Source organism: Mirounga angustirostris, unplaced genomic scaffold (assembly GCF_029215605.1).
Source record: "Mirounga angustirostris isolate CCGP_5_RB_7025 unplaced genomic scaffold, mMirAng1.0.hap1 SCAF_7, whole genome shotgun sequence".
NCBI lineage: Eukaryota > Metazoa > Chordata > Mammalia > Carnivora > Phocidae > Mirounga > Mirounga angustirostris.
Genome location: NW_026991715.1, coordinates 16,642,576 through 16,662,578, shown reverse-complemented (window position 1 = coordinate 16,662,578; position 20,003 = coordinate 16,642,576). Strand labels below are relative to the sequence as shown.

General features: G+C 39.4%; 1 protein-coding gene across 1 annotated transcript in view; it reads right to left on the bottom strand.

The window, feature by feature from the left end:
* The window catches only part of PRR16 (proline rich 16), a 203,807-nt gene that overhangs the window by 105,768 nt on the left and 78,036 nt on the right, over positions 1-20,003 (bottom strand). The window lies entirely within an intron of this gene.

Genomic DNA, 20,003 nt, shown 5'->3' with positions numbered 1-20,003 from the left:
CTTTTCTGATTTTATTAGAGTATATTTTCTGGGGAACGTTGTTACCCTTTTAGCATTTTGTTCTCTCATTAATCTGTTCTCCTCTGGACAAAATGAAAAGAAGCAAAAAATCACCTCAGCAAAAAGAACAAGAGGTAGTACTGACTGCCAGGTACCTACTCAATACAGACATTAGTACAATGTCAGATCTAGAGTTCAGAATCATCACTTTAAAGATACTAGCTGTGCTTGAAAAAAGCATGGAAGTTATTAGAGAAATGCTTTCTGGAGAAATAAAAGAACTAAAATCTAAGCAAGTCGAAATCAAAAAGGCTATTAATGAGGTGCAATAAAAAATGGGGGCACTAACTCCTAGGATAAATGAGGCAGAAGAGAGAATCAGTGATATAGAAGACCAAATGATGGAAAATAAAGAAGCTGAGAAAAAGAGAGATAAACAACTACTGGATCACGAGGGCAAAATTTGAGAGATAAGTGATACCATAAGACGAAACAACATTAGAATAATTGGGATCCCAGAAGAAGAAGAAAGAGAGAGGGGGCAGAAGGTATAATGGAGCAAATTATAGCAGAGAACATCCTTAATTTGGGGAAGGAAACAGGCATGAAAATCCAGGAAGCACAGAGAAGCCCTCTCAAAATTAATAAAAATAGGTCAACACCCCAACATCTAATAGTAAAACTTACGAGTCTCAGAGACAAAGAGAAAATCCTGACAGCAGCTCGGGAGAAGAGATCTGTAATCTACAATGGTAGAAACATTAGACTGGCAACAGACCTATCCACAGAGAACTGGCAGGCCAGAAAGGACTGGCAGGATATATTCAGAGCACTAAATGAGAAAAATATGCAGCCAAGAATACTCTATCCAGCTAGGCTGTCATTGAAAATAGAAGGAGAGATAAAAAGCTTCCAGGACAAACAAAAACCAAAGGAATCTGCAAACATGAAACCAGCCCTACAAGAAATATTGAAAGGGGTCCTCTAAGCAAAGAGAGAGCCTAAAAGCAACACAGACCAGAAAGGAACACAGACAATATACAGTAACAGTCACCTTACAGGCAATACAATGACACTAAATTCCTATCTTTCAATAGTTACCCTGAATGTAAATGGGCTAAATGCCCCAATCAAAAGACACAGGCTATCAGATTGGATAAAAAAAAAAAAAAAGACCCATCAGTATGCTGTCTGCAAGAGACTCATTTTAGACCCAAAGACACCCCAGATGGAAAGTGAGGGGGAGGAAAACCATTTACCATGCTAATGGACACCAAAAGAAAGCTGGGGTGGCAATCCTTATATCAGACAAATTGGATTTTAAACCAAAGACTGTAATAAGAGATGAGGAAGGACACTATATCCTACTTAAAGGGTCTATCCAACAAGAAGATCTAACAATTGTAAATATCTATGCCCCTAACATGGGAGCAGCCAAGTATATAAGCCAATTAATAACAAAAGCAAAGAAACACATTGACAACAATACAATAAGAGTGGGGGACTTTAACACACCCCTCACTGAAATGGACAGATCGTCTAAGCAAAAGATCAACAAGGAAATAAAGACTTTAAATGACACACTGGACCAAATGGACTTCACAGACATATTCAGAACATTCCATCCCAAAGCAACAGAATACACATTCTTCTCTAGTGCCCGTGGAACATTCTCCAGAATCGATCACATCCTAGGTCATAAATCAGGTCTCAACTGGTACCAAAAGATTAGGATCATTCCCTGCCTATTTTCAGACCACAATGCTTTGAAACTAGAACTCAATCACAAGAGGAAAGTCGGAAAGAACTCAAATACATGGAGGCTAAAGAGCATCCTACTGAAGAATGAATGGGTCAACCAGGAAATTAAAGAAGAATTTAAAAAATTAATGGAAACCAATGAAAATGAAAACACAACTGTTCAAAATCTTTGGGATGCAGCAAAGGCAGTCCTAAGAGGAAAGTATATAGCAATACAAGCCTTTCTCAAGAAAGGTCTCAAGCACACAACCTAACCTTACACCTAAAGGAGCTGGAGAAAGAACAGCAAATAAAGCCCAAACCCAGCAGGAGAAGAGAAATCATAAAGATCAGAGCAGAAATCAATGAAATAGAAACTAAAAGAACAGTAGAACAGATCAATGAAACTAGGAGCTGGTTCTTTGAAAGAATTAACAAGATTGATAAACCCCTGGCGAGACTTATCAAAAAGAAAAGAGAAATGACCCAAATCAACAAAATCATGAATGAAAGAGGAGAGATCACAACCAACACCGAAGAATACAATCAATTATAAGAACATATTATGAGCAACTCTATGCCAGCAAATTAGATAACCTGAAAGAAATGGATGCATTCCTAGAGATGTATCAACTACCAAAACTGAACCAGGAAGAAATAGAAAACCTGAACAGACCTATAACCACTAAGGAAGTTGAAGCAGTCATCAAAAATCTCCCAACAAACAAAAGCCCAGGGCCAGATGGCTTCCCAGGGGAACTCTACCAAACATTTCAAGAAGAATTAATACCTATTCTTCTGAAACTGTTCCAAAAAATAGAAATGGAAGGAAAACTTCCAAACTTGTTTTATGAGGCCAATTTACCTTGATCCCCAAACCAGACAAAGACCCCATCAAAAAGGAGAGTTACAGACCAATATCCCTGATGAACATGGATGCAAAAATTCTCACCAAAATACTAGCCAGTAGGATCCAACAGTACATTAAAAGGATTATTCACCACGACCAAGTGGGATTTATCCCTGGGCTGCAAGGTTGGTTCAACATCCACAAATCAATCACCGTGATACAATACATTAACAAAAGAAAGAACCAGAATCATATGATCCTCTCAATAGATGCAGAAAAAGCATTTGACAAAGTACAGCATCCTTTTTTGATCAAAACTCTTCGGAGCATAGGGATAGAGGGTACAGACCTCAATATCATAAAAGCCATTTATGAAAAACCTACAGCGAATATCATTCTCAATGGGGAAAAACTGAGAGCTTCCCCCCTAAGGTCAGGAACGCGGCAGGGAGGTCCACTATCACCACTGCTATTCAACATAGTATTAGAAGTCCTAGCCACAGCAATCAGACAACAAAAAGAAATCAAACGCATCCAAATCGGCAAAGAAGAAGTCAAACTCTCACTCTTTGCAGATGATATGATACTTTATGTGACCCAAAAGACTCCACCCCAAAACTGCTAGAACTCATACAGGAATTCAGTCAAGTGGCAGGATATAAAATCAATGCAGATTAATGAGTGGCATTCCTATACACCAACAAGAAGACAGAAGAAAGAGAAATTAAGGCGATCCCACTTACAATTGCACCCCAAACCATAAGATACCTAGGAATAAATCTAACCAAAGAGGCAAAGAATCTGTACTCAGAAAACTATAAAATACTCATGAAAGAAATTGAGGAAGACACAAAGAAATGGAAAAATGTTCCATGTTCATGGATTGGAAGAACAAATATTGTGAAGATGTCAATGCTACCTAGAGCAATCTACACATTCAATGCAATCCCCATCAAAATACCACCCACTTTTTTCAAAGAAATGGAACAAATAATCCTAAAATCTGTATGGAACCAGAAAAGACGCCGAATAGCCAGGGGAATGTTGAAAAAGAAAAGCAAAGCTGGCGGCACCACAATTCCGGACTTCCAGCTCTATTAGAAAGCTGTCATCATCAAGACAGTATGGTACTGGCACAAAAACAGACACATCGATGAATGGAACAGAATAGAGAGCTCAGAAATCGACCCTCAACTCTATGGTCAACTATCTTCGACAAAGCAGGAAAGAATGTCCAATGGAAAAAAGACAGTCTCTTCAACAAATGATGTTGGGAAAATTGGACAGCCACATGCAGAAGAATGAAACTGGACCATTTCCTTACACCACACACAAAAATAGAATCCAAATGGTTGAAAGACCTCAATGTGAGACAGGAGTCCATCCAAATCCTAAAGGAGAACACAGGGAGAAATCTCTTCGACCTCAGCTGCAGCAACTTCTTCCTAGAAACATCACCAAAGGCAAGGGAAGCAAGGGCAAAAATGAACTACTGGTACCTCATCAAGATAAAAAGCTTTTGCACAGCAAAAGAAACAGTCAACAAAACCAAAAGAAAACCAAAAGAATGGGAGAAGATATTTGCAAATGACATATCAGATAAAGGGCTAGTATCCAAAATCTATAAAGAACTTATCAAACTCATCACCCAAAGAACAAAGAATCCAATCAAGAAATGGGCAGAACACATGAACGGACATTTTTCCAAAGAAGACATCCAAATGGCCAACAGACACATGAAAAAGTGCTCAACATCGCTCGGCATCAGGGAAATCCAAAGCAAAACCTCAGTGAGATACCACCTCGCACCAGGCAGAATGGCTAAAATTAACAAGTTGGGAAACGACAGATGTTAGCGGAGATGCGGAGAAAGGGGAACCCTCCTACACTGTCGGTGGGAATGCAAGCTGGTGCAACCACTCTGGAAAACAGTATGGAGGTTCCTCAAAAAGTTGAAAATAGAGCTGCCATACGATCCAGCAATTGCACTACTGGGTATTTACCCCATAGATACAAATGTAGGGATCCGATGGGGTACGTGCACCCCGATGTTTATAGCAGCAGTGTCCACAATAGCCAAACTGTGGAAAGAGTCAAGATGTCCATTGACAGATGAATCGATAAGGAAGATGTGGTATATATATGCAATGGAATATTATGCAGCCATCAAAAGGAAAGAGATCTTGCCATTTGCAACAACGTGGATGGAACTGGAGGGTGTTATGCTGAGTGAAATAAATCAATCAGAGAAAGACATGTATCATATGACCTCATTGATATGAGGAATTCTTAATCTCAGGAAACAAACTGAGGGTTGCTGGAGTAGGGGGTGGGGTGGGAGGGATGGGGTGCCTGGGTGATGGACACTGGGGAGGGTATGTGCCATGGTGAGTGCTGTGAATTGTGCAAGACTGTTGAATCTCAGATCTGTACCTGTGAAACAAATAATGCAATATATGTTAAGAAAAAAGAAAAGAAGAAGATAGCAGGAAGGGAAGAATGAAGGGGGGGAAATCGGAGGGGGAGATGAACCATGAGACACGATGGACTCTGAAAAACAAACTGAGGGTTCTAGAGGGGAGGGGTTTGGAGGATGGGTTAGCCTGGTGATGGGTATTAAAAAGGGCACATTCTGCATGGAGCACTGGGTGTTATGCACAAACAATGAATCATGGAACACTACATCAAAAACTAATGATGTAATGTATGGTGATTAACATAACAATACAAAAGAAATAAGCCGTGGGCAATACAAAAATAAAGAAAGACAAAAACTACATAACCTCACTTACATATGGATTCTAAAAAAATAAAAAAATAAAAGAAGGGTGGTTAACAGGAGCTGGGGGCTTGAAAACAGGCAGATATTGGTCAGACAGTATAAACGTCTAGTTATATTATAAAGATGTTCTAGAGACTGAAAGTAGAGTATCAGGACTATAGTTAATAAAAATGTCCTGTGTACTTAAAATTTGCTGACATTGATCTTAAGTGTTCTCACCATACATACACAAAGGGGTATCCAATGAGGTGATGGATATGTTAATCAGCTTAAGTGTGGTAATCATTTCACAACGTGTATATGTATCAAAACATCACATTGTACACCTTATATATGCAATTTCATTTGTCAATCATACCTCAATAAAGCTAGTGGGGAAAAAAAAAATGACAGGGTCAATTGTTTGGAGCCAGGTGTCCTGAAACCCAGTCCTCGTTTCTTTTCATCTTATCAGGGTAACAGTAATGATAATGTAAAGCAATTTGCAAAAAATAAAAGCACAGATACAATAAAATTAATCAAATATCATGTAAGTAGAATAAAACAGTGTAAGGAGGGATTGGGAAGTACGTACGTATTATATAGATATATGCATGTATACACCCAGAACTACACAGGCTCTGGGTGAGCTGTTTACTCAGTCTTCTCTTTGGCCTTCAAAACATGCTTTTTTATATGCTCTAGGAGGAGACGCGAAAATGGAAATTAAGACGCATTTCTATGTTATGCCATTTAAAATGGATTTCCATTTTAGAGGACTCTGAGTCGTACCATGGTATTGGTGAAAAGTTGGGTGATTATATTCAAAGAATACGACTTGGCTGACATACAATTCCTGCCCATGGAAGCAAGAGGTCACCATTTAAAAAGGAAAATCAATTTTCTAGATGGAAACACAATTGTGACAATGGTCAGAATTACATTTCAGAATTTAAAATTTCACCATCCCACATAGGAAAAAAAGTGACTGAGAAATTCAAATTGATAAAACCTTAAAAGGTTACCTGCCAGATTACATCTATAATTTGAGAAATCCAGGAAGTTATTCATTTTATAGATAAAACGTTAGGAACATTTGTGGGCTGAAGATTTGCGTCTCCATCAAATTCATATACTGAAGCCTTAACTCCAGTATGATGATATTTGGAGTGGAGCCTTTGGGAAGTAATTAGGTTTAGATGATCTCTTACTAAAAATCAAGCTATGATACATAGGAAGTAGCATCTAACTGACCATTTAGTAACCCCACCAAACTTTAAACAAGTGTAATGAGATTGGTTCTTAGGACATATACACTCTATTTTAGTTATCACTGCACTTTCTAATGGCCTCAGATCATGGTTTAACAATAAGTCTACACAGAATTTTGTAAGAATAAAAATCTATCTATGCATCTCACGTGATATCTTATTTTTTTGCTAAAGGAGAAAAAATGATTTACCCCTTGGGGATCTGTTACCTTCTTCGTGCTTTGTGGCATCTGAAAACATTGCGGAAAAAATACAAAAACAAAGCAGAAGAAGTAGACTATATTTTTAGGCTCATTAACTAAACAAATTTGTCTTGGACCAACCAGCTAAAATCTCTGCACTATCTATACAGGGAGAGAAGTAGTCTGAGTTCAGAGTCACCTGGTCCATTCTCTGCACCGTGAGAGCCCAGAGGGCTGGACATATTTAGTCGAGACGATGAAGCTGATTAGTTGAGGAGGCAGGCTCACAACTGAGATTTCCTTATCTGAATTCTAATCTGGCATTCACCATCAACATGCAGTGGCAGGCTTTGAAAAACAAAGAGAAATTAGTGCTAAAGAACTTCCTAAGCATGGCAGGCAATGGAAATGAAAGCTAAGGTTACAATGATAATTTCTTTAAGATTCTTCTGCAAAATTTACATTACCCTAAGATCCAATCTGTCTACATGGAGAAAGTTGCAGAAGAAATTTGCACACGGATTATTTCTACAAGGATAACCCAAGATCAAGAAACATGGTTTAGTTTGTATATAAAAAAATAGTAGTTTCTGAATGGCAAGAATTTCCTAAAATTATTTCTAATTAAAAAAACCCTAAAGCACCAATTTTTCAGAATGAGCCATTGCTAGCTATTCCAAATCCACATCCAAGTGGAAAATAGATTTCTTATTTGCAAGTTCATCTTAAGTGATATAAATGACATGGATTCTGAGTGGTATAAAGATAAATTTTGTGTTTATGTACATGCCTTAAAATTTCCGGTTGACTTCAGCCATATTACAAATGTCAACACCACTGCCCAAAATAATACATATACCTTATTGTCTTGGTTCTCTTGATAATTCTTTGGTATTTTACAGGCTATATTAATGTTACACCCAGCGACTATCAATAAGAAAGAATAAAGCATCCAGTTCCCAATGCAGTCACTTGAAGGAATGTAATGACACTGAGAGAAGAAGTGTTTACCATTAGTCCCCATTGACATTTTCAGTCACATAATGACAGGAGCTACTAGAAGCCTGTAAAAGACACAAACTGAATTTCTAATCAGTATAAATTTCAGAGGCTCATGAGGTCTTTTTGAAATGATCTACCTATTGCATTATAGTCTGTTGCTACTGTGAAAACCACATGTCATTTGGAATCTCCAAATGCCGTAGATGGTTATGAATTCAGATCTAAGAGGATGCCTGAGACCCACTTTTGTTTATGGCTCCATCGGCAAGAAAGTTCTCCTTTGGTTCTGCATGAGTGAGTAAATCCAACAGATATTCTGGATATCCTGCACCAAACCCCTTGTTGGACACAGTCAGTCCTCTGATCAAATATATCTGAATATTTATTATGTACATAAGGCATGAGGCTAGCACAAGAGAATCTGTTCTACCAAGTCAGAGAATGCACTAGTACCTTCCCTCTGGTGAGCCAAGCAGCCCTTCCAGTATGGCTAATGCCTTTCCATATACTCCTTCACAGACATTAATTCCACATCAACAGCAATTTCTCTTATCTATTTATCATATTCTACCTTTACGTGAATGCATAGGTCTTACTTGTTGACCATGTGAATCTAAAGTGAAATTAAACAGCCAAAAGACGCACAGCTTAGTTGGTCAAGGAGACAGCACTTCAACCCAAGATTATCTGACTCTATAAGTCATGCGTTCATTCAGCTTCCTTTTGGAAAGAGGAAACACAGTCTGGAGGGCTGGTAAAGAACAATGAAGATATTGAAATAATCAGGGCATCTGCCAAGTTCTGTCCTTCCCTTCTTCAGGTTATACTGCATAAAAATAAAGGTGACCCTTGAACAATGGGGGAGTTGGGGTGCCAACCCCATGCAGTCAAAAATATTCATATTACTTTTGACATCCCAGAACTTCACTACTAATAACCTATTGTTGACAAGGAGACTTACCAGTAACATAAATGGCTGATTAATACATATTTTATATGTTATATGTCTTATAAACTCTATTCTTACAATAGAGGAAGGCAGAGAAAAGAGATTGTTATTAAGAAAATCATAAAGAAGAACCAAATTTCCCACTCAAATCAAAGTGAATAATTTAAACATGGAACTAAATAAAGAAGAAAAACACATTTACAGTACGGTGCTGTTATTTATCAGAAACAAACAAACAAACACCTAGTCCAAACCGGTGTTTTTCAAGGTCAGTTGTAATATTAACCAAAAGGAAAAAAGTAATGAGGGTCGTGAAGAATTAGGACAAATAATGGAGGAATACCTATGATCGGGAAATTGTGCTGGGTACGTACACAAGTATTAACTCAATTAATCTTAATATTGTTCCTATTTCCACACATGGAGAAATCACCTTCTCAAGAGCAGCACCAGGATGTAAATCTAGGCCTATTAGATTCAAACACGATGCATTTTCAAATAGTTGTGTTTGCTGTATACAGTGAGTTGCGCTTGCTCCTTCTGGTAGACCTGTCAACACAAGGGATGTGGGAGCACTTCTCCCTCTCGTCAGAGTGGAAGAAAAGTGTAAGTGCTTTCTAAAATTTCCTTATTTCATCTTCATTCCCCACCAAACCCAGAACCGTCCTCTAGCATGTGCCTGTGAAAGAATCAAACCCACCATCTGCTACTTACTTTTTCATTTTCTTAGTTTTTCTTTCCCATCGTCAGGGTGGTCAAATCATGTCATTCTACCAAACCTCTTTGAAAACTTTAGAGGTGAGCTATTCAAACCTAATGACCAACTCTATTATATCTCGAGAAATTCTAGAATGTCTTGCGTTTCATGTTCAGAGTTGGTATTTAGCAGGAAAAGAAGACTGCGTTCTTGAAGATCCTCTTCTAGTGATAATGACACACGGGTGCCGTGGACTATCCTCTTCATACCTCATTTCCTGGGAACATTTTTAGGAATGGCATTCTCTCTGCCCAGCATAGGCATGCTTCCTCTCATTAGCTGGTTCATTTAGACTCATTTTGCAGTTTCTTCTCACAGCAAAGTTTGCTTTTATTTTCCCAACCTTTGCCAAATCCCCGATCATCATCCTTTACAGGACTGATGAGTGCTACATAATATTCATTTTTATGAGCGATTATATAATTCTAGTCCTAGGAGAGGAATATAAACTACAGGAGGACAGGGATTTATCTGCTTTTATTCAATACAGTCTCTCCAAATGCCTAGCAACATTCTGATGTGGAGTAGGTGCTCCATAAGTATTTTCGAATTGATTAATTTGCAAATTAATCACCTAGGGTTAAGGCTGGACAAACATGTAGTCACAGAACACAGCAAAGTCTACCAGATTTGAAACTTAGTTAATTGGGCCAATGTCAAATCCATGGCTGTCTTAGCCATGATCTGGCTTGGCTCCTGAGTCCTTACTGATATGTCATTTTTCTCAATAGCAAGAATACAAAGGTATAGTTTAAGGAATCAGTGAGTAAGTATTCAGAATCTTCCAACACATGAGAATGCTAGAGAAGTACAAAGAAATACAGATCGCGCTTCCTCTTCTTAAAAAATTCGTAATGTAGTTGACTAATATGTTGAGAGAAATCTGAGGAAGTGAAAAAGTAGCAGCATTAACTCAAGGGTAACCAAGAGGGAGGTCACTGAAGGCCAGGAGAATGAGAGACGCCTCACAGCAGACTAGGGGCATAGAACCCAATGCTCAACCTGAAATACACAGGAGGTAGATGAAGAGGAGGTGCTTTCAGGGAGAACATTAGCTATCGAAAGGAAGCCTGCTTGACTCCTACAGAGGTGGAAAAATAGTGACAGTATTTCCATTAAGTAGGGAGACGAGAGAATAAAGAAGCCTGAGACTTCAGGTGATGGGGAGACATTTACAACTCTTCTTATTTTTTATTTTTATTTTTATTATTTTTTATTATTTTTATTTTTTTATTTTATTTTATTTTTTAAAATTTTGTTGGACCCATACTGTTTTCTTAGCTTTTTTTTTTTTGTAGCTTTTAATTTTATTATGTTATGTTAGTCACCATACATCATTAGTTTTTGATGTAGTGATCCACGATCCATTGTTTTCGTATAACACCCAGTGCTCCATGCAGTATATGCCCTCCTTAATACCCATCACCGGGCTAACCAATCCCTCCACCCCCCTCCCCTCTAAAACCCTGTTTGTTTCTCAGGTCCATAGTCTCTCATGGTTCATCTCTCCCTCTAATTCCCCCCGCCCATTTTTCCCTTCCTTCTCTTAATGTCCTCCATGTTATTCCTTATTTTCCACAAATAAGTGAAACCATATGATAATTGACTTTCTCTGCTTGATTTATTTCACTTAGCATAATCTCCTCCAATCCCATCCATGTTGATGTAAAAGTTGGGTATTCATCTTTTCTGATGGCTGAGTAATATTCCATTGTATATATGGACCACATCTTCTTTATCCATTCATCTGTTGAAGGGCATCTCGGCTCTTTCCACAGTTTGGCTATTGCGGACATTGCTGCTATGAACATTGGGGTGCATATGGCCCTTCTTTTCACTATATTTGTGTCTTTGGGGTAAATACCCAGGAGTGCAATTGCTGGGTCATAGGGTAGCTCTATTTTTAAATTTTTGAGGCACCTCTACACTGTTTTCCAACGTGGCTGTACCAACTTGCATTCCCACCAATAGTGTAAGAGGGTTCCCCTTTGTCCACAACCTCTCCAACATTTGTTGTTTCTTCCCCTGTCCATTTTTGCCATTCTAACTTTTGTAAGATGGTATTTCAGTGTGGTTTTGATTTGAATTTCCCTGATGGCTAATGATGATGAACATTTTTTCATGTGTCTGTTAGCCATTTGTATGTCTTCTTTGGAGAAGTGGCCGTTCATGTCTTCTGCCCATTCTTTGACGTGATTATTTGTTTTTTGGGCGTTGAGTTTGAGAAGTTCTTTCTAGATTCTGGATACCAGCCCTTTATCTGTAGTGTCATTTGCAAATATCTTCTCCCATTCTGTGGGTTGCCTCCTTGTTTTGTTGACTGTTTCCTTTGCTGTGCAGAAGCTTTTTATCTTGATGAAGTCCCAAAAGTTCATTTTTGCTTTTGTTTCACTAGCTTTTGGAGATGAATCTTGAAAGAAGTTGCTGTGGCCAATGTCAAAGAGGTTACTGCCTTTGTTCTCCTCTAGGATTTTGATGGATTCCTGTCTCACATTGAGGTCTTTCATCCATTTTGAATTTATCTTTGTGAATGGTGTTAGAGAATGGTCAAGTTTCATTGTTCTGCATGTGGCTGTCCAATTTTCCCAGCACCATTTATTGAAGAGACTGTCTTTTTTTCATTGAATGTTTTTTCCTGCTTTGTCAAATATTATTTGACCATAGAGTTGAGGGTCCATATCTGGGTTCTCTATTCTTTTCCATTGGTCTATATGTCTATTTTTGTGCCAGTACCATGCTGTCTTGGTGATCACTGCTTTGTAGCATAGCTTGAAATCGGGCAACGTGATGCACCCAGCTTTGTTTTTCTTTTTCAACATTTCCTTGGTGATTCGGGGTCTTTTCTGACTCCATACAAATATTAGGATTGCTTGTTCCAGCACTTTGAAAAATGTCATTGGAATTTTGATTGGGATGGCACTGAAGGTATAGATTGCTCTGGACAGCATAGCCATTTTAACAATGTTTATTCTTCCGATCCATGAGTATGGAATATTTTTCCATCTTTTTGTGTCTTCAATTTCTTTCATGAGTGTTTTGTAGTTCCTAGTGTATAGATCCTTTACCTCTTTGGTTAGGTTTATTCCGAGGTATCTTATGGTTTTTGGTGCTATTATAAATGAAATCGTTTCTTTAATTTCTCTTTCTACAGTTGCGTTGTTAGTGTATAAGAAAGCAACTGATTTCTGTGCATTGATTTTGTATCCTGCCACATTACTGAATTGCTGGATGAGTTCTAGTAATTTGGGGGTGGAGTCTTTTGGGTTTTCCACATAAAGTATCATGTCATCTGCGAAAAGAGAGAGTCTGACTTCTTCTTTGCCAATTTGAATACCTTTTATTTCTTTTTGTTGTCTGATTGCTGTTGCTAGGACTTCTAGTAGTATGTTGAACAACAGTGGTGAGAGTGGGCATCCATGTTGTGTTTCTGATCTTAAGGGAAAGGCTCTCAGCTTTTCCCCACTGAGGATGATATTTGCTGTGGGTTTTTCATAGATGGATTTTATGAGTTTGAGGAATGTTCCCTCTATCCCTAGACTCTGGAGAGTTTTAATCAGGAAAGGATGTTGTATTTTGTCAAATGCTTTTTCTGCATCAACTGAGAGGACCATATGGCTCTTCTCCCTCCTGTTATTAATGTGTTCTATCACATTGATTGATTTGCGAATGTTGAACCACGCTTGCATCCCGGGGATAAATCCCAATTGGTCGTGGTGGATGATCCTTTTAATGTATTGTTGGATCCTATTAGCTAGGATTTTGTTGAGGATTTTGGAATCCATATTCATCAGGGATATTATCTGAAATTCTCCTTCTTGATGGGGTCTTTGCCTGGTTTGGGGATTAAGGTAATGCTGGCCTCATAGAATGAGTTTGGAAGTTTTCCTTCTGTTTCTATTTTTTGAATCAGCTTCAGTAGAATAGGTATTATTTCTTCTTTGAATGTTTGGTAGAATTCCCCAGGGAATCCATCAGGCTCTGGACTCTTGTTTTTTGGGAGGTTTCTGATCACTGCTTCAATCTCGTTACTGGTTATTGGCCTATTAAGGTTGTCAATTTCTTCCTGTTTCAGTCTTGGCAGCTTATAGGTTTCCAGGAAGGCCTCCATTTCATCCAGATTGCTCAGTTTATTGGCATATAGTTGTTGATAATAATTTCTAATAATTGTTTCTATTTCCTTGGTGTTAGTCATGATATCTCCCCTTTCATTCATAATTTTATTAATTTGGGTCCTTTCTCCTTTCTTCTGGATAAGTCTGGCCAGTGGGTTATCAATCTTATTAATTCTTTCAAAGAACCAGCTTCTAGTTTTGTTGATCTGATCTACTGTGTTTCTGGTTTCTAATATATTGATCTCTGCTCTAATCTTAATTATTTCTCTTCTAATGTGTAGCTTAGGCATCATTTGTTGTTTTTTCTCTAGTTCTTTAAGGGGTAGAGTTAGTTGGTGAATTCGGGATTTTTCTATTTTTTTGAGTGAGGCTTGGATGGCTATGTATTTCCCTCTTAGGACCGCCTTTGCAGTATCCCATACGTTTTGGACCGATGTGTTTTTGCTCTCATTGGTTTCCATGAACTGTTTAAGTTCTTCTTTGATTTCCTGGTTGAACCAAACATTCTTGAGCAGAGTGGTCTTCAGCTTCCAAGTGTTTGAATTTCTTCCAAATTTTTTCTTGTGATTGAGTTCCAGTTTTAAAGCATTATGGGCTGAGAATATGCAGGGAATAATCTCAGTCTTTCGGTATCGGTTGAGACCTGATTTGTGACCCAGTATGTGGTCTATTCTGAAGAAAGTTCCATGTGCACTGAAGAAGAATGAGTATTCTATTGTTTGAGGGTGCAATGTTCTGTATATATCTATGAGGTTCATCTGGTCCAGTGTGTCATTCAAAGCTCTTGTTTCTTTGTTGATTTTCTGCTTAGATGATCTGTCTATTGCTGAGAGTGGAGTACTGAGGTCTCCTACAATTAACGTATTGTTATCAATATGACTCTTTATTTTGTTGAACAGTTGGCTTATGTAGATGGCTGCTCCCATGTTGGGGGTGTAGATATTTACAACTGTTAGATCTTCTTGTTGGATAGACCCTTTAAGAATGATATAGTACCCTTCTGTGTCCCTAACTACAGTCTTTAGCTTAAAATCTAATTTGTCTGATATAAGAATTGGTACCCCAGCTTTCTTTTGAGGTCCATTGGCATGGAAGATGGATCTCCATCCCTTCACTTTCAGTCTGGATGTATCTTTAGGTTCAAAATGAGTCTCTTGTAGACAGCATATGGATGGGTCCTGTCTTTTTATCCAATCTGCAACCTGTGCCATTTTATGGGAACATTTAGGGCATTCACGTTGAGAGGGATTATTGAAAGATATGAATTTATTGTCATCATGTTGCCTGTGAAGCCCTTGTTTTCATAGATTGTCTCTGTAAATTTCTGTTCTATATCACTGTTGGGGTCTTTCTCCTTTTATAGAACCCCCCTTAATATTTCTTGCAGGGACAGCTTAGTGGTCACATATTCTTTCTACTTCTGCCGGTCGTGGAAGCTCTGCATCTCTCCATCCATTCTAAATGAAAGCCTTGCCAGATAAAGTATTCTTGCCTGCATGTTCTTCTCATTTAGTACCCTGAATATGTCTTGCCAGGCCTTTCTGGCTTGCCAGGTCTCTGTGGATAGGTCTGACGTTATTCTGATGTTCCTCCCTCCGTACGTAAGGAATCTCTTCCCCCTGACTGCCCTTAAGATGGTTTCCTTGGTTCTAAGATTTGCAAGTTTACTATTACATGTTGGGGTGTTGGCCTGGTTTTCCTTGATCTTGGGAAGGGTCCTCTCTGCCTCTAGGACTTGAATGTTTGTTTCATTCCCCAGATTAGGGAAGTTCTCAGCTACGATTTGCTCAAATACATCTTCTAGCCCTCTCTCTCTCTCCACTTCCTCTGGGATTCCAATGATTCTGACATTGGAACGCCTCATGGTGTCACTTATTTCTCTGATTCTATTTTCATGGATTCTGAGTTGTTTTTCCCTGGCCTCCTCGTTTCCCTTTTTATCTATTATACTGTCTTCCAGATCGCTTATTCTCTCTTCTCAGTTACCCTAGCTGTTAGATTATCTAGATTGGATTGGATCTCATTGATAGGATTTTTAAGTTCTGCCAATTCACCTTTTATTTCTGCCCTTAGAGACTCTATGTTGCCATTAATTGATTTCTCCATTCTAGCCATTGTCTTCACAATTGCTAGCCTGAATTCCATCTCCAACATCTTGGTTATATCTGCATCCATTTGTAAATCTGCAGCATAAGTCATAATCTCTGAGTCTTTTCTGTTTTGGGGGCTCCTCCTCCTAGTCATTCTGTTGATGGGTGTTTGAGGGAATGTATAGAGTCCAAATTATTGAGCAGAACCCAAGCAAGATGCACCTGTTTTCTTGGGACCTTAGGGTTGCTGGCCTCTTGTTTTCCCAGCCTGTCTTTTGCGGGAGGGGCCTGCCGCGCTGTTACTCAGGCAACCCTGTTTGGGCGGAGTTGCCCTGCGCCCCTGTGGCAGGGGATGGGCTCAGTGGGAATCAGTCTTTGGGACTTTCGTTCTCTGGCACCTTTCCCTGGTGGCTTTCCGCGAGTCAGAGCAGAAGAGACTGTTTCCAACCCTCTGCCTCAGAGCAGAGAGACCTCAGTCTGTTCTTCAGTGAGCTCTCCAGGTCACACCGTCTCCGTTTCTGTCCGTGCTGCTATCAACTGCAGCGTCCTGGGTTGTGCGCCCCTCCGTGGTGCCCCCAGTCCTGCCTCCAGGTCGGGGCACGTCTCTGCCCTTTGTGCTTCTAAAACCGTCAGCTGCTCCCAGCATGCGTGCGCGCGACTCTGCTGCTCGGGGTTTCCATCCCGGGGGTTGCAGTTCACCGGCGCGACCCCGGCGCACCAGGTTTCCGTCTCGGAGGCTGCAGTTCGCATGCGTGCGACCGTCGCTCCGGTTTCTGTCCAGGGGGGCCTGCAGTTCGCGTGCGCTCGACCCCGCCGGTCTGGTCCTCCACCCCTGGAGGTGCCCTAAAGTCCTTTCCCGACGCTACTGGTCTGTGAGTCTGTGCCCCGTGGGCAGCACGCGAGGCTGTCACTCACCAGCGGTGTAGGATCCCCACGTCCAGGCACCCTCCTGCCGCCGTTTATCCTCCGATATCTGCCCGCAGAATCATGGCTCTCCGCTTCATACCTCAAAACCAACTGCCTGCCATATTCTGTTTGTAGAGATCCAGATCTTCTTACATCTCAGGCTGGTTTCGTGGGTACTCAGAGTGGTCTGGTAGATATCCAGCTCAATTCCGGGGACCAGTTGAAATAGGGTCCCCTACTCCTCCACCATCTTTCCCCCCTCTATTATTTTTATTTTTATGTTCAATTAGCCAGCATATAATTCTTAACTGTGGAAAGACATGCTGGAATTTATGGGAAGATTATTCTAACAAGTTTATTTTTCAAGGAATAAAAGTAGAAAAACATGCAAGTGCAGACAATTGGAGGTTGGGGAAAAGTCAATACACTCTTCTAGAACGGTAACAAATGTGTATATAGGTGTACACATGCCCGTGGGCACACAAACGCGTGTGTGTGTGTGTGTGTGTATGGATAGAGGGCTTATTATTTATTTATTTATTTTTTAACATCAAGTCTCCATGTTTTCAGCACTCAGATATCAGCACGTTTAAACTCGGTTCAGTGCCCTCAAATCTAATTTGTGGACTCTCACCAAAAGCAGAGAGCATGGCAGTCAGGCAGCGGTTTCTATCGCTGTCTGGGTCCTAATTCTTTAGTTATCTCTTGGCCAATGGCAAGTCAGATGCCACCACAGTGTGATATTACATCACATGGAGAGATGACATGTGTCAAGCCCTCACTTGTTCCCAGCTATACTGATAAAAGATAATTCCAGGACAACAGCAAAAAAAAAAGCAGAATGCTTGAAGGTCAATTATCACATTTGACCCTTTAAATTGAAGATTCTCTGTCAACCAGCCAGAGCATGGATGGTCTAAAATGACTGACCTGTTATTTTTCTATAGACTTCACAATTTTTCTCTAAAACAGTCCGCTTCAACTCAAGGGACACATTCTCCTTTGACCAGCGATGAAAACTGCACAGTACTCTATATATTTTCTCGTTATCACGGGCTATTTTAAAGACTGTTTTTTCCCGTTTATTGTTAACTGTTTAAATTTCCAAGCCCCCTTCACTGAATTTGCTTTAAAAGCTATAACTAAGGGCTGGCTAAATTTTAAAGAGAAAATTGTAAAAGAGGTAAACTTAATAGAAACAAGAGAAAACACTCATGTATCTATACCTGTAAAATAGTGGGCTACCTGTGGCTCAGGTGAGCATTGCTGAATACCAAGAAAATTAATGTATTTACACTGGTCACTTAGACAGAGGTGCAGTTTAGGGAACAAAGTGAACAGGAACATCAACCATGTATGTCTACCCATAATATTTGACAACAGGATCATACAATCCTCATTTCCTTTTCTGAAATCAAGATTCACAACTTGAAAAACACGCTTTACCTTCCTCAGTATCTCTTTAGACTTATCACCATCATTATCAGCACATGGAAGTCAAGGAGACCCATCCTAAATCAACAATTTATCATATGTGTTCATCAAAAGCTCTGTTGATTTTATTCCTATTAGCCAATATTTTTTTCCATATTACTGAAGTAAGGTTCTATGAAAATTAAAAGAAATTTAAAATTTAAAATTAAAAGAAATAGAATTTCTGGGGCACCTGGGTGGCTCAGTCGGTTGAGCGTCTGAATCTTGGTTTCGACTCAGGTCATGATCTCACAGTCGTGGGATCAAGCCACACGTCAGGCTCTCCACTCAGCATGGATTCTGCTTCGGATTCTCTCTCTCTCAATCTCATATAAATAAATAAATAAAATCTTTAAAAAAAGAAATAAAATTTCGTATCTATTGCCTGTGTACATGCATGCTTTTGTAAAAAATTGGTAGATTTGCTCACTGTACATTTTAATAGATTTTTAAAGAAACAGAATAAATTATTATATCCATATAGAGACATAGATCCATTTGCCCTTTTCTGAATGTTTGCAAGTCTCACAGCATGAAGGAAATAAATACTTGTTGCAGAAATTTTTAAATAATTTCAAATAGGTAGGCACTTTGCTTATGACTCACATTCTCCTCTTTAAAATCCTGTGCCAGATAACAAAAATTAAATTTTGCTTTTATTCATTATGTTCTTATAGATAATGCCAAAAGATAATTAATATTATAAAAAATGAAAATTGTATCCTAATGAGGATGATTTGCCTTCCCAAGAAACACAGGTCTAAGAATATCAGTCGAAGACTTACGGAAGAGTCACCATCTCTTTATTGTTCCTCTAAGGACAGGCCAACGGAGCCTGTGAGTTTAGACAGAATCAGCCACCCAGACTAGGTAGGCCACAGCGAATGGGATGCGCTATCCTGCTTACTGCTTCACTAGGTAACTAAGATTATTTCCCAAGAATTTCCATATTGCTTCCACCTTTATTTTTTTCCCTTATATTTTTCCAGGAATGAATAAATACCCAAGGATCTGGGAGTTTTTTGCCAGTATTGGAAAATGATAATGGTGTGAGCTCCTTAGACACTGCCAGGCCCCTGCACTGGGTGGATTTGATTACAGGGTCACCCAAAAGACTCCTGAGAGGAGAGAAGAAATCTCTAGCCAAATGCTTAGTCACCTTCCCACTGTGGACTTTCAGTTCAGTAGATCAAGCAGTGAGAGTTGCCTGTCATGGCACCTATCTCCTTAAGTTAAATATTGATATGTAGGGATGACTCTAAAGTATTTCACAATCAGTAGGTCAAACCAACCAACCAGAAGGAGCCGGGGCCTGAGGACTGAGGCAGTCCTCCACAGGTTCCTGCTGTGCCAAGCAATCATCTTCTAGTTTCTGAATCATGGAGGACCTATGGATGTACTTGGGGAAACTCTGGGTGGTGGGTGGGGCGAGGCAAGGGAGCCTAAGTCTGATCCATAACTATCTTCCAACCTACACAGAAATATTTTAGGATTTCCACAATCCAACCGGCACATCTTTACCATTGTGTACTCCTGAAATTAGCCATATTTAGATGCATAAGCATCTCCTCTATATTCTAGGGAGTGTGGAAACTTAATTTTTGGCCAGCTTGCAAGTGAATCTTTTTTAGTTAAATATGGACACAATGTAACATGACGGTTAAGAACAGGGGCTGTACCACTCACTGTACAACACTGTTACTAACTGCAGCCTCCTCGATTCATAAAATGAAAATGATAAGAATACTCTGGGGATTGCTCTGAGAATTGATGGAGTGATGTATAAAAAGCACTTTGCATGGCAGGTGCTCAATAAATGCTGATATATGTCTACTTCGATAGTAGAACATATCTGTCTAACTACACTGTCACGATCAGTAGAAAATAGAGCCTCTAGTCTATTTTAAGTT